Source organism: Agrilus planipennis, unplaced genomic scaffold (genome assembly GCF_000699045.2).
Source record: "Agrilus planipennis isolate EAB-ADULT unplaced genomic scaffold, Apla_2.0 scaffold62, whole genome shotgun sequence".
NCBI classification, from domain to species: Eukaryota; Metazoa; Arthropoda; class Insecta; order Coleoptera; family Buprestidae; genus Agrilus; species Agrilus planipennis.
Window position 1 is genome coordinate 477364 of NW_020438875.1, and position 11973 is coordinate 489336.

Here is an 11973-nt window from a genome sequence, read left to right on the forward strand (position 1 = left end):
GTCCGGTGTGGTCTTAAATGCTACCAGGGCTGCGTCGGAAATTATCCCGTCGAGTTCAATTTACGCATACGTAATGTCCTTAAAAAATGGGTTGTTATCTATCAAATTTTGTGCGGCCGTGCGAACTCGCTGATGCGATTCACTATCCGTGCCGCGATCGTCCGACGGGAAAAAAGAATCTAAAATGAATTCCGCGGTGTCCCTTGTGTTTTTTGTGTACGTGCCGTCGGGCAATTTTAAATTTTGAATTGATGACCTGTTTAAGTTTTTTCCGCGGATGACTTTGTATGCCGTTCCCCACGGGTCCTTTTCAGAGTTCCTCGTACAAAAATCCCTAAATTTATTTGCCCTAGTTTTTTCTAAAAGTTCCTTGTATTCGCGGAACACACGGTTGTATTCCGCGCGCTTGATTTCTCGTGCCGCTTGATTTTTTTCGCGCTGAAAAGAACGTCTAAATTTCCGCGATTGGGACCTTTTTTCGGTGAGTTGTTTGGTCCACCACGGTACACTTTTTGCGAAATGTTTTTTAAGTGGCATAGAAGCCTCGCACGCTGTAACTATGCAGTCATTTAAAAAGTTTGCGCGTTCTGAAATGTCATTTTCGTCGATTAGTACTATATTTCCTATGCTATCCCTAAAACTGTCCGAAAATGTTTGCCAATTNACGTTTAATCCTATTTTGTATAACATCGACTTGGTTCGATTGAGTGTTATCAAAGGGTTAGTGTTCGAAATAAGAAGATTTTACAATTGTTCTATTATTGTCAAAACTCCAATTATTTTACATTGAAAGGCAACGTCCTGGTGTAAATTAAAGGTGTCTTTTACAATAATTAAGTAGAACACCCAGTTAAACGTGTCTGGGATAAAAACAACGTATTGTACGCCGACCATAAGGGATCCTTCGGACCAGTCCTCAGCGTCGTGACGTAACAGTACGTATTTATTTTTCGGTTTCCTCCGAAAATCTTCGAGCTTTAAAAGCTGAAAACGACAGTAAATAACAATGGGATAATGATCAAAGTGATGAAAGTTGGAGAGAAAAGCACCGAGAGAGAGAGAAAAAACAGCTCTATTCAAAGTTCTCACCATATACCTACCTACCACGAATGTATTCGAAAATGAATAAGTAAAAAGGAAGTTGGAGAAGCGTCCTCCATCATCTGCGTTTCTTTATATTAATGTAAAATCGTTAGAAAAAGAGACTTAGAATATTAATTATTAAAATTTCTAAACAAAAATGAATCGTTAAAATACAGAAACAATATTATATATATCTTTAAAACTACGAACGCACAATTTTCTTTATAATACCTGTATATTATGTTATCTCCAGTCGTCTAGGATTCATATCCTGAGGGAACAAGGAGATTCCTCCTACATCAAACAAATTTGCATTTATAGACGATGAGTATCTAGTGTTTACAGCAGGAAATTTCTCCCTTTATCAAAGAACAAAATTGCAAGTTTTCCCCAGTCGTTTATTCGGAAAGCGCAAAATAATGGAGAATTTGCATTTAAATTTATAATAACACACCAAACACTATCTTCGCTTACCTAATAACGTGTTAGAGATGTGCTGAAAGCCCAGAAACTATAAACTATTATATCCAACAAACTTTGCCGCCACTGGGGAATTTGAATTCATATTACATTATTTTGTATAACGGCGTCAATTTATGTGTTTATAAAAGAAAAAGACACTATTAACAATTTAGATTAAACTGTAATCAGGTAGAAAATACTACAAATGGCGCGGTAAACGCCATCTGTAGTACGATGCTACTTTTTAGGATTACGTATGCTCCAACAAGGTCCATTTAAATATATGTATATCTACTTGCTGAAACGAATCCAGGCGCAGCTAATCTCAACGTGATAGGCACGTTACCATAATCGAACAAAATAATTCGAAGTGGTCTGTATTTTGTCGAAACTGCCAGACGCGGATCGCGGTTGCGATCTTTTTGGATCTCATCAGCATCTTAGAAGTTGGTCTGTGTTCTGTCGGAGCTGTCTGCGACGCGCTGATGAGATCCAAAAAGATCGAAATCGCGATCCGCGTCTGGCAGTTGCGACAGAATACAGACCACTTCGAATTATTTTATTTGTAATCAGGTATAACAATAGTATGAAGCAAACTGCTGTTTCGAATCTATCGTCATGGATTTCGAAGAAGAAACTGAAGAAAAGTGTTATGACTTGACATTTCTATATGTTCTTGGCGAACTACGGATTTATCCTGTATCAATTCGGTCTAGAATAGTTTCGAAGAAGGAATTCTAGAGAGACGCTCTTTGGGAAACTCGGTAATCGTGAATAAAACTGATGTGTAGTCGTATGAATTATTTTAATTTCCTTTTTTATTTTATTTTGAGAAGTGAGGAAAACTAGAGGACCTTTTTGTGTGTTATTCTCTGACCGACTATCCAGTCTTCAATTTTTCATACACCAGGGTCAACTTTTAGAAAGTTACCCCCGGTGGGTAGTTGTCGAAAAGATATTTTTTATTGAGGACCATAAATAAATCGCCTGTACGTTCAAGGGCCAGTTACGGCTATTGTACAGACGTTTTATTTATGTCCTCTGAAAAATAATAGTTTGTGTCCTCTACACGCTCCTTCATCATCATCATCATAGGGTCGTCAGTCCTGAGACTGCTGGACACGTACCTCCACTCTTTCCTATCCTGAGCTAAACATCGCATTTCCCTAAAACTAGAACATAGAACATCCTTGCATATTATTTATCAATAATCAAAAATTTCTGTTTCCACCACGGTTCACTTAAGTCAGAAATGAGCGGTGGTGAAACACATGACATGCCCTTAACATTGAAGCTTGGCTACCAGACGTCGATTTCCTGGTTGATGAAAGCCCTTTCTAGACAGACGTTCCCCTCGCGCGTCCCTCCATCCCCGGCATTAACGTGAAGAGCCTTCTCGCCGGTCCTTCTGACGCGGGATGCCTTTGTGTATAATGTCTGCAACATTCTTTTACACACACACACACACACATACACGTATAGGTACATCTACGCACTCATCGTACACACATACAAACATATAGCCAAGTATGAAAGTGCACGAACACACTTGCAGATTGTTCTCCCTTTTTGCACTTCCAAGGGCACGTCGGAGATAATAATCGTGTGGGGGTGGCGCGACGGCGACGGTAGCAGTTGTTAGCCCTTGCTGCCTACACTCCTGCAGTTAAGCGAAAACGCGCGTTTTCATTAAAAAAAAAGAGAAAAGTGTCGTCGAATGCACGTACGTGGCGGAATTGCGATGGTCAGTGTCACGAGATAGTCCATTACCCCAATGAGCCGGATGAAAGAAACAAGAGTGGTTAGATTTGCTGCAGAATTGTGGAGACGTATGCAATGAGGAGTTTTTTAGGACACAATGTGACGTTTCGTCCCTCTCTAAATAAAATTCTAAGTATTATGTACTTATTAAAATATTCGATAGTCGTAAATGTCCTTATTCAGAATAACCATTTGAATGGTGAAGTTATAAAGTTAGTTTTATTGCTCGCTGGTTTTCTCTAAAATTTTATGCGGTGTAAATTCATGTCGCGACCTCCATTTTTACGATCTTCCTTGGTAATTTGTGGCTTTGCCTTTCAAGGCACAGCGAGAGCAGAATCTGAAAAACGTTACAAAATAATTGACACTGTTTCGTTTTTTTTATTTTCCTGCAGTCCAAACCGCGGCAATGGCCCCATAATTAAAACCGAATTGTCTTTAGAAGAGTCCAATTGCAACACAGGCAAACGCTTGGCGTTTATTTCTTTTTGCGATTTCGTTTGAAAACACACACAGTCACTTCAATCAGATACATACTTGGTTAAATTGCGTCACAATGTAATTAAGATCTGATGCTTGCTGCTTTATTATTGCAAACAGTGTACCTACTCTTACGTCTACTTCTTGATCGAATAATGGTTTAATTAGTTTATGGAACAAGAAGGGAAAGGCATGGCTTAGGTGGGACAACAGTCTGTGTATGTTTGTTGCTTTAATTCTACTCGGGCTAATTAATTGTTCTAACCGAGCGAAGATAATGTCGCACAACGAACTTGCTTGCTTTTACTCATAAAGACAAAGTGCACGGCTATCGACATTATTTGTGAAAGTAAGAAGAAAATTTTTATAAAGAGCACTACTGGTGCACGAGTGTGAAAATAGTCACATCGACAGAATATATATATGAACGAAACACAGAAGTACCTAACGGTACCAATTAACATTAACTTCACCGTAGAAGAAAAAACTATAAAAAACGTTGCAATTCCAATCAACAAAAGGTGAAAGGTAATCACATCCGATATGTAAAAAGGTAGAAAGGGAAAAGGGATGACTATAAATTATTAAAAGTAAATAAGAAAAAATACCAATTAAATTTTTGAATAAAATTTTTTCATTTGCATCTATCAATTGTGGTTTATTGTTCATTTTGCTTTCGATAATATTTACAAAACAGTTCCAGTTGATAATTCTTTGTCGATGTAGTGAAGGAACTTCTCATTTAACACTTTTCCAGTGGAATTTTTCCTTATCTCATAATAATTTGGCACCCTATTAACAACCCTAGACCCTCTGACAAATTATATCACAGGTATAATCCTACTTTAAAACACTCTCAAAGCAAAGATGCAAAAAAAATATTGTGAGACAAGGAAAACTTCCAGTGCAAAATAGTCGAAAGTACTTATGGCGTGCTGATGCGAACTATTTAATCGATGATTGGTATCCTCGTGTGGTAGTTTCTATAAATTGCTGACCAAAAAAATAATAATTTAGTTTATCTCAATTGATAATTATATACGTACCTCCATGTTTTTACCCAAATAACAGTGACGTTATTGTTCTCTTGAACAAACAAATTTGAGTAGCAGCCTCAGCACTACGTTGTTTCACGGACGGTTCTTGACAAAAAATTACCCTATGTACGCATGTAGAAAGTGACCAACCGGCTGGTACGTTCATTGCGGAAAAGTTGGCAATTAGCAGTCGACAATTAGCGGTTTCTTTGAGCTTTGAAAGTCGCTAACCAGTACATAATATGCGTCGGCTCACAAAAACCGATTTTGTACAACTAGAATGGACATAATTGATGAAGATTGCAAAACAGTGCGAAATGACTCTTTGTGCCGTGTTTTTAGTTGGTCAATTAACGTGAGAGAATGTCGCATATTAACAACCCATGCGGTACAATTACCATATCCCTATTACTATACGCAGTAACACCATTTGTTTGGTAGTTTACGATTATTTCATATTTAGAGAAATTTCGTCCCAAAAACTTAACACTCCTAATAATTTCTTATCTTGTCTTGTTCTTTTTTAGACATTAATCCTTAACAAAGCGTGTTAGACCAATTTGGTCGCACAGCGTCCAAAAATCTCCAAATTCCTTCTCATTTCGATCACCCTTCGTGGAGAGAGAGACCTCTGAATGCTTTTAATCTGACAAATCCCGTCTTAAAAGTAGACGCGGGCAACAGTTGACAAATAAGGGTCCATCACGTGGAGAATTCGGTAAGAAAAGGGGCCTCCGGTCCTTTTGTCCTTTACGTGTTATTAGTCAAACGTTTCTCTCAAAAACCAAGTCCGCATTATATGAAGAGATATTGTGTCGGACCAGTTATATTATACATATTGACCGTTCTGTTACAAAATGCAAAAGGTTTCTGGGTATTGTTGTTACAGTTAGACTTACTACCTATGTGCATTTAGGTTGGGGTGAGACGGACGATGGTTAGTCAGAAACATCCCTATTCATGTCGTTTAAAGATTTATTTGTAGCTGACGTAAACCCACGGACGAAATCTATTCGCGCTAAGATTTATAGGATAGTTTTGCTGTTTTTCGGCGAGCAAAACGATCTCTTTAGAGATGAAATGACAATAGGTTAAATTCTGCAATTTGGGGTGTCCACATTGCCAGTTCACAATGACAAAAGCCTGTCGTTTGAATACATTTAGGAGTACGAGGGTGGAATGAAAAGTTTCCGGCTTGACTATATGATAAAGCTGCTTTTAGAAAATACGACAAATGACGCTGTAAACGACATCTGTAGTACAGTGCTACATTTTAGGATTACGTATGCTTCAGCAAGGTCCATTTAAATATGTGGATATCTACTTCGAATTATGGTAACGTGCCTACTACGTTGAGGTGAGCTACGCCGGGATTCGTTTCAGCAAGTAGATATCCATATTTTTAAATGGACCTTGCTGGAGCATACGTAATCCTAAAATGTAGCATCGTACTACAGATGGGGCTCACCACGCCATTTGTAGTATTTTCTAAAACGCGGTGTTAAGGCAGCAGGTAAAAGTTGGTCTGTGTTCTGTCGGAGCAGCCTGCGACGCGCTGATGAGATCCAAAACAATCGAAATCGCGATCCGCGTCTGGCAGTTTCGACAGAATACAGACCACTTCGAATTATTTTATTCGATAAAGCTCCTCTCTAAAAGATTACCGTATTTTCTAATCAAATATTACTCCTCAAGTCTGCATCGACTGATGATTCACTGTGGAAATTCGAATTGCTTGCCCATTCACCTTTTTCACCAGATTTAACACCCACTGACTATAATTTATTTGCTTAAGTTCAAAAAATGACTTGGTGTTGTGAATATATAGAAAAATGTAGGAGAACTTTTCTTCCAACCCTCGTATCATCAGAGGGGATGTAATGTATAGCAAATTATGACTTATATTCCCAAGTTTTTATGAGTGAAATTCAAATTGCTTGTTAACTATAAGACGTTAACGTTATAGGGAGTAGTTTTTTTTTTATTACATGTTGAATACTAATAAGGGTCATTTTCCTATTAATGCGGGGACTAATAATGGCCCTGAGGAGAAAAAAGGGTTAATTGAATTTACGAATGGTCGTAATTGCGAAACGCGCGCCACTATAAACTCGATTTTTATTGCGAATTAGTTTCTTAATAAAAGTAAGTTTGGGGGGTCATCAAGAGTGGAAATGACCGCTCCGACGCCCTGCGAGCGCCCCTTTTATTATGACGTTATGTAGTATAAGGCATCGGGCGCTTTTATAATGGCTAACTTTATTACACATTAAGAGCGAGTCGAGCGTTTCACAGATTTCGCTAAAAGCACTAAAACGTCGCGGGCTTTGAACGTATCTAACAAGACTTTGTTTCGGAATTTTTCGCAGGGAACGATCTTAAATGCGAGGCTTAAAGGCTAGTCTGCCGATGTTGGGTAAGGGTATTACAGCGCGGAAGCAAAGGGGTAGAAAAATAACCGAGCCACTAAAGAGAATCCATTGTGTATAATGTAGTGCATTCGGTCGCAGCGAATAGTAATTATATTGATCACATTTCTTCATTATATCATCATCATCATCAGAAGGTTGTTAAAGGTATATGTTTGGAGCACGGCATTGTACGGGTGCGAAACATGAACAGTGGGCGCGGCGGAAAAGAAAAGGTTAGAAGCGTTCGAAATGTGGTGTTATAGGCGGATGATGAGGATATCGTGGGTAGAAAAGGTTAGAAATGAAGAGGTATTAGAAAGAATAGGAGAACAGAGGACTCTATGGAAGTCAATAAAAAATAGGCGAGATAGGTTGGTAGGATACCTTCTCAGGCATCAAGGTCTGGTCAGAGACATTTTAGAGACAGAAACGGGAGTTAGGAGGGGTAGAGGTAGACCTAGATTAGATTACTGTTCGCAAATAGTTAAGGATGATGATCAGAAGGTCGTCAGTCCTAAGACTAGTTGGACACGCATCTCCACTCTTTCCTATCCTGAGCCAATCTTCGCATTTCCCTAAAATTTCGATTTCGATCAATAAGCAATTAGTTCTACATGTAGGAAGTTATGCAAACTGCCAGATAATCAAATATAATCTATCTAATCGAAATTATAGAGGTTGTTCTGTGGTTAAGACCGAAAAATGACTGTATTTTAAAATCAAAAAACTGTCTAAGGTTTTCCTAACCGATTTTATAGTTTTCGGGTTTCCCGGGCTTTAGCATTTGCTATTAATTATTATTCTGTGCTTTATCTATTTAATTGCCTGCTAATTTTGCTCTGTCAACTTCATAGGGTAACTTCTTGCAAAACTTTTTCAACTTCGCATTTCCCTAAAACTAGAACACTTTAACTACTTGCGAACAGTAATCTAATCTAGGTCTACCTCTACCCCTCCTAACTCCTGTTTCTGCCTCTAATACGTCTCTGACTAGACCTTCATGCCTGAGAAGGTGTCCTACCAACCTATCTCGCCTATTTCTTATTGACTTCCATAGAGTCCTCCGTTCTCCTATTCTTTCTAATACCTCTTCATTTCTAACCTTTTCGACGCACGTTATCCTCATCGTCCGCCATTTTTCGAATTTCTAAATTAACCGTTCGCGAGCATAGAAGTGACTTCTTTTTATTAAGGGCGACACGACCCTGCGCTATCCTCTGCTTTATATCCCTACTACTCCTTCCATCCTGATCTATCTGACTTCCTAAATACCTAAAATAAGCCACTTCTTCTAATTTTTCGTCTCCTATCTTTATATTCGCTCTTTCCCTACTTTTTCTTCCCTTGCATACCAGTATTTTAGTTTTACTTTTTAAATAAGGGAAAAAGGCTTATTAATTCTACTGCTTCACATTTAATGAGTACTTATTTTGCTTGAAAATACACAAAAACCGTCCAACTTTCACGTGAAATATTAATGTTAAAATATCGATGTACATATTTATTGTTCATGTTTTTTAAATCCCAAACTCATTGCCGTAATCCGGATGTAAAGTCCCAAAAGAAACACGTTGTTTGTGGGTTCGGTGTCGTCGTGGACTCATTGTCGAAATAATTGACGATCTGTCCCGTTGTATGTACCCACCGGTACGTGACAATATTATACACCCGTATACGTGAACAACTATAAAAAATATATTATGTTGATCGCCGTTATTGCGGTTGCAGAGTGAGTACTTATTATTACCTTGATTTAAAAAGTTAAAGGCAAAACATTCGGTTTTAACGATCTCTCGAAACGGTGGAGCTTTTGCTTTAGCATGAGCAACGGCTATTATTATTATATTGTTTGGATTGAATGGTACATAATTGCAAGTTATCGCGGTCTTTAATCGCCCGTTGAGAATATTTGTCGTATTATGTGGAGACACGTTGCGTACCGTGCCTTCTGGAAGAATGAAAAGAAAGGGAGGTAGGAAAAATCGAAAGATATTGAATCGGTTTGAATGCCGCGACCTTTTTGTCTACGCGGCGATGGATTATAAAGTACTTACCATGCGTTCTAGAACTATAACACAATGTTGCTTTTCCTACCTTTTATTATATTCGCAGTTTTATGATTTTTTTTAATTTCTAATCGAGGAAGGCTTCTCAACCAACATTTTAGGGTATTTTTTCAACTGTATGGCTTCAAGACTTGGTAAAGTCATGAAGATACCTTCTGGGTGTAATAGGATGTTCTTAAGTTCTTTCCTTTTTGTAACTAGCCCTTCATTGTGTTTCTTAACCCATATTCTAGGGTGTTTTCTATAACTTTAAAAAGCTCCAAAGCTTGGTCTAAAGTAAAGATATTCCCTGATTTCAAAGACGAAAGAGCAACATTCCCTCTTGGTTAGGTAAGAAATCGCATTTGATTATTCACACCCAAAAATGAATGTCGTACGTTCTTGCCTTCGTGTGTAATATTATTTTTCATAGAACTGTACAAACTATAACAAAAGAATATAGTAAATATAATATTATATAGTTGTTAATATTTACTCAAAAGTAATGCCATAAATGTTGCAGTTACGATTTTAATTTCTATTTTCAAATGAGTTAGGTATATCTTCGACATCAAATACCACCACCCTTTGTGAAGCATAGGGATTTGCCTTGATAATGATAAAAATATTAAATAAGCTAAGAAGGCGTTCAGATAAAAAACAAAAATATCATTGCAATTAACAATGGGTTGTACGATATAAATAAATTGATTTTTTCCTATAAATATGCGTCCATTTGAAATCCTTTTTATATTTTAAAAACTTTATGTGTGTATAATATGTCGTAATTTTTCATTTCAAATGTCAATAATTTAATTGGGTGTCGTAGTACATCGTGTTTTTTTAACGTAAATTTTTCTATTTATTTTGTCATGTTCTGTAGAGCAGGAATAACATTTTAATATTTTTATCGCAAGTTTTTTATTGTGATGAACATATTATTTCGGTTTTCTTCGGCTTACGATTACGTTGTTTACTCAGTTTCGCGAACGAGCATATCTTGGCATGTTTTTCTTTCAGTATGAATCATAGGACCGATGCTTATCGTTAGTTTTCATCGAATTGAGCTTTGTAAAAGACACGGTCGGTTCTGATATTATTTAATTATTAAATATTATGAACTATTTCGTTTAATAACAATATGATTTTCAGTATTTTACGTTGTAAAGTTACGGGTGTAGTGTCGGGAGTTTATCGGTGCTTTTTAATACTTTAAGGACTGTTTGTAGTGGTAAAAAACTTGTCAAGCTTGTAAGTGTTGAAAGTGAAAGGATATTTATCTCAATCACATTCTCGGATATGACAAAAAAGGTAGAAATTTTACTGTTTCGTCACTGTTAGGCTTCTGATTTACTTACAAAGATAAAGTATGATTTTGGTTTTATTTGTAAACCATACCTCTTCGACTGACTTTTGCTGAGCGTAATTTTCTATCCTTTATTCTTCGAATACTTGCTCTTTCGGACAATTGAACGGCCGGTCGAAACACAAAATTTTGATTGTTTTACTACAAATAACAATTATTTTGTTTTAAAAANGATTTAAACTAGGCGATTATCACGATGACATGAACTACAACAACTACCGAAAGTAGGCCCAAGAAAAACTTCCTAATTTGCCTACAAAGTCAGTTGTAGTTATTGACAATGCCCCATACCACAACGTTTAAAAAGAAAAATGCCCTAATTCGAATTAGTTAAAAACAGAGATGCAGAATTGGCTAGGAAAAAGACATTTAGATTTCTGAAACAGTATGCTTAAAGTAGAATTGTACCAAATTATAAAACTGCATAAACCGAAGTTTAAAATATATGACATCGACGAAATAATACAAGAAGCTGGTCATGATGTTTGTCGATTACCGCCATATTATCCAGAATTAAACCCAATTGAATATGTTTGGGCAGCTCTAACACATTGTGTTATCGAACTAGGGTTGCCAGTTATCCCGATTTGCGGGGGACGTCCCCATTTTCAGGGTCTGAGGACGCGTCCCGATTTGCACCTGATCAGGACGATAAATGTCCCGATAAATCAATAAATTTATTTAAAGCCCATTATTATTAGAATAATGAAAAATTCCGATCAGAGGGGCTTGAACCTTGACGAAACTCTGGTACAAACTAGAGTGGGTGGATCGGCTTGCGAGTTTCGATGATTTAAGGAGCCGGACCATAGGTTCAACCATAATGGAAGGGTTCTTAAAGAGAAACCAGACTAAGACAAGTCCCTGAAAGAGGGCAGCAGCTCTTTCAGTACTCAGGGTGGCAGAGATCACGAGGATCGGTATGGCACTCTGATGCACAACACTGCGATGTGGAAGAAAACGGGAAACCACCACATTATGATAACGAGTAAAACGTCGAACTACTGAAATAAAATGATCGCGTCCTCTGGGGTAAAGTACTCCGGACGTAAACTAGTCCCCCATTCGGATGTCCGGGCGGGGACTACCTCAGGGGATGTCATCAATAAGTGCAATAGGGATAGGTGCAATGTTTCACGAGTCGGAGCGTGGAATGTTAGGTCAATGAGGCAGGTAGGGAAATTAGAAAATTTAAAAATAGAGATGGATAGATTAGAATTAGATATAGTAGGTATAAGTGAAGTCCGTTGGCCCGAAGCTGGAGACTTCTGGAGTGGGGACTTTAGAGTAATACATACAGGATCTGTAGAAGGTAATTCAGGTGTAGG